This window comes from Tupaia chinensis, unplaced genomic scaffold (genome assembly GCF_000334495.1).
Source record: "Tupaia chinensis unplaced genomic scaffold, TupChi_1.0 Scaffold144081_1, whole genome shotgun sequence".
Taxonomy (NCBI): Eukaryota; Metazoa; Chordata; class Mammalia; order Scandentia; family Tupaiidae; genus Tupaia; species Tupaia belangeri.
In genome coordinates this window covers 3,381-7,576 of record NW_006203935.1, presented here as the reverse complement: position 1 = coordinate 7,576, position 4,196 = coordinate 3,381, and positions in this window count along the sequence as shown.

Below are 4,196 nucleotides of genomic sequence, written 5' to 3'. Positions count from 1 at the left end.
TAACCTATCTATAACATCTAGGAGGGCAGAGATAGAGGAAGAGAGGAAGAAATAAGTGGGAAGAAAGTAAGAAGAAGAATAAAGGAAAAGTTGTGCGCTGTGCGCTAGCACGCAACCTGCTTTATTTAGACCTGAGGCTCTTCTTCTACCTCTAGCCATTGGGAGATGTATTCACTTTGGAATACCTTTTAAGAGAAAGTTTCCTCAAATAGGAGCAAATGCGTTTCCCTTTTGCTGTGGATAAAAGACTGCCAAGGTCTCTTTTCTGTTGTGTTTATCAATGTGATCCAAGGAGGAGTATTCTATTCAGGTGTATGAAGAAAAGTATCTCCTTTATTGCAGGTGGTTCAGTAAAAGGGAGGATCCCAGAGAGTCTTATAATACTAGAACATTTCAGAACTGTAATTCTAGACCTATCTATAACGTCTAGGAGGGCGGAGATAGAGGAAGAGAGGAAGAAATAAGTGGGAAGATGAGAAATTTACAATGAAAGAAAAGGAGAAGAAAGAAAAAAAAAGCCTACCTGGCTGACAGAGATAGGGGTCTCTGACTTCGGGGTGCTGGGGCTGGAGCTAGGGCAGGGACCCTGCCTCAGTGTCCCTTAGGCCAAGGGTCTGAAGATGGAAGTAGGGTGGCTGTAGAGCTGAGGGCATTTCTGTGTCAGGACTTGTACTTTGAAGGCTTACCAGTAAACAATATGAGGTTTTAGGTAAATCTTTCAGACATGTATGCCACCCTACCCACAAAGAATTTATCCATGGCATTATTCCTAAAAAGGCACACTTAAGCAAAATCTATCTTAATGGTGTTCTATAGGCTCATCTGTGCACTTTAGGGTCTGATTTAAATATTTTATGGTAAAGTTGATTTTCAGCTGTGAACTTATCAGCTCCTTCATGGATTGGCTTCTTTTGTCTATACTCATTAGTTAACAGCATCTGAACTTGAATGTAAGTTTAATGAGCAATATGAAAAATATAAACCAAGAGAATGAAAATGCTTATTCTAATCACTACTCTATATATTTCTCTCTATAGAAAGACCAATTACCAACAAGTTTACTTAATAAAGGTAGAATCTAGAAACAGGAGGAAGACATAGCAATTATGTCACTGGACTCCCACATGGCCAATGGCAGTTTGAGTCCCAGACCTGGTGGCTTAAAAATCATGCCATGTACATGTGCATGTGTTCCCAAGGTGCCGGGAGGAGGATGGGGGAGGAATTGTTGTGGCATAATCATCACCCTAGGGGGTGATTTCTCACTTTCCCTCTCACTGTTTCTGTCTCTCTTTCTGGCAAGTAAATGTGTCCTAAGACAAAAATGTCTAAAAAAAAAAAGATTTCTCCAAGTTTTCATTCCTTTGACTATAATTTTATACTCACTGTCAGTAAAATGAAATAAATGAATAAGTCATTAATATCAGCATTGCTGAGAAATACCATATATTTGAAATAATACACTACTTGAGTTAGATGCATGATATGGGGTTGCATGTCCTATGGATCTGACTTGATGTTCCAATTCTTATATTTCTGTAACCTGACTAATGTCTTCATTCAAACATGATGTTTTGGAAACTACATTTTTAAAATTAGATTTTTTTAGAGTTATTTTATTTAAGTTTTATGTATTCTTTTTAGTTTTGACTGGAGAGGGATAGAGTGAGAGAGAGGGAGAAAGCGCCAGGTCCATGACCTAAACCATGGTTAATATGTGGGAGTCCAGTGTCCTTAACCATCACACCACCTGCTGGCCCCAGAAACTACATTTATCAACTATCCTATTATTGTAGGATGATTGGACATTCTGATTTTCATTTGGACTGTTAAATCTCCTTTCCTATGAAGAGTAACCATAATTATCTATTTAAGCAATTATAAATTAGCACGATATTTCATAATATAGTTACTATTTACTGTTTTTTTTCAAATTTTTATTCTCTTTTTTTTAATAAACCTTTTTTCGTTCCCAGCCTTCTAATTTAGTTGGATTAATGTTTTTGAGAAATATCTTAAGACAAATATATTTGCATAATAGTATTTACAGTATATGATAGGATAAAACAGTCCTCTTCAAAGTTAATGATCTCCTAATCTGATTCTCTAGAGTTTATTGATATTTATTTTCACATTTTGTCAGATTTTAAGGGCTATACATATGTGTGTTTAGTTACCCTATCCCTTTTGGTATGCGAATTGGACTTTTTATAGTTTCTAAAATTAGAGGAATATAACACATGCTTCTTTACTTTTTTTTTTCTTTTTTGAGGTTTTTGCTTTAGGGCACATGTACTTACTAGAGAGAGAGAAAACAAATAAAGTGAAAAATCAACCCTCAGGGGTGATGGCCACACCACAATTCCTTCTCCATTCTCCTCTATGGATTTTGGGTACATACATGTTTCCAATATGATTTTCAAGCTATTGGGTCCAGGGCTTGAGACATGGACAGCCATGTTGGAGTCAACCAATATAACTGCTCTGCCATCTAATGGCTCCACATCGGTAATTTTTTATATCATTGATTTTGGTCTTTTTGATTCTCTATCTCAATGTGTCTCAATTGACACACACATGCCTATACCTAACCTCCTTCTTGTTTTGTTTGTTTGTTTGTTTGTTTGTTTGTTTGTAGAGGTTTTTACTATAGGGCACATGCACTCACCAGAAAGACAGAGAGACAGAAAGCAAGAAATCACCCCCCAAGGGGGGTGGCCACACCGCAATACCTTCTCCTTTATTCTCCTCTTGGGATTTTGAGCACACACGTATACATGCCCGGCATAAGCTTAAGCCACTGGGGCCAGGACTTGAACTGTAGTGGACTAAATGGGAGTCCAATGACATAGCCATTATACCAACTGCTGGTCCCCAGAGAGATTTCTTCATGCCCATTGCATTCTTTAGACACAGAGGTTGTTTTTAACCTTGATCCTTCATGATGACAACTGTCTTATGTCACCTCTGCCAGGACAGTCGGGCCCACTAGTCTACCTGTCCCTCATTCTTAATATAATTCATGATTGAAAAGATCTGTGAACCAGCATTCTCACCTGGTTCTGGGGGTTTGTATGAGCTTCAAAGGGTCAGTGCCCACCACCCCATCTCTAAATCCACTGGCCCAAGCATGCCCGGTGTCATAAGCACACACGCCTAAAAAAAAAAAAAAAAAAAAAAAAAAAAAAAAAAAAGAAATGATAAGAGTAATAATATAATTCAAGTACAGACTCAGGCACACTTCATTTTGATAGATCATCCCTCTTCAGTTTTCCTACTGAATTAAAAAAAAAATTATTTCCTACTATTAAATCCCTTCTATTTAAGGGAGCTCAAATCATAGCAGTTTAACCTGGGTATTTTTATAGCTGTCCTGTAAACTGGGCATGTACATGGAAGTCTGGAAACTGTTCCCTTTCTTTTCGTACCACAAGGTCCTTGGAAATACTTCTCTCCTCAAACCAGGATTTATCCCAAAGATTCCTTCCTCCATTTTCTGAGCATTCCAAACATAATACTGCCTCATTTTCCTTTGAAATGATTGGGGATTCTTTTTTATTCACATACATATTATCTTATCCCATGTCTGTTTATAGAAACATATTATTATGTTATCATCATTTTAATAATAATTTCATTTCCCCACTACTTCAGAGAACAGTGTCTTGGAACCATACTAGAAGTGCTTAAAATATATCAATTTAATTTAATTCCCCTTTTTAATAACTCTCCCATATTAATTTTAGAGAAAAAAGAAATCTCACCAATGTTTTCCAGGGTTTGGTTTGATTTATTTTTCTTTCTCTTGAGATAGTTTGAGTGCAGCTGTCCAAAATAAAACAAGAACAATGCTTGTGAAGTTTATTTGTGAATAATTAGTACCAGAGAATTTCTGACTCCCTAAACTCAAAAACTATAGTAGAAATCAGACTTTGTTGTTCTTGGATTTCTTATCTGATGAAATCTGTCATTTCACTGTACCTGTGACAATAAATACTCATTTTTCTACTCTTATATAAGCTATTGAAAAGAATGAGGCAAAATGATAATGACCTTAGGGAAAGCTCTTTTCCCCTAAGTTTTTATCAATAGTCAAAACCAAATTGAAGGACTAAACGTGGGTTTTAATTTGTGTCTGTCCACTTACAAATAAATGAAAGGAAAATAGAGGAGAAGGAATTGTGGCACCGCTTTCC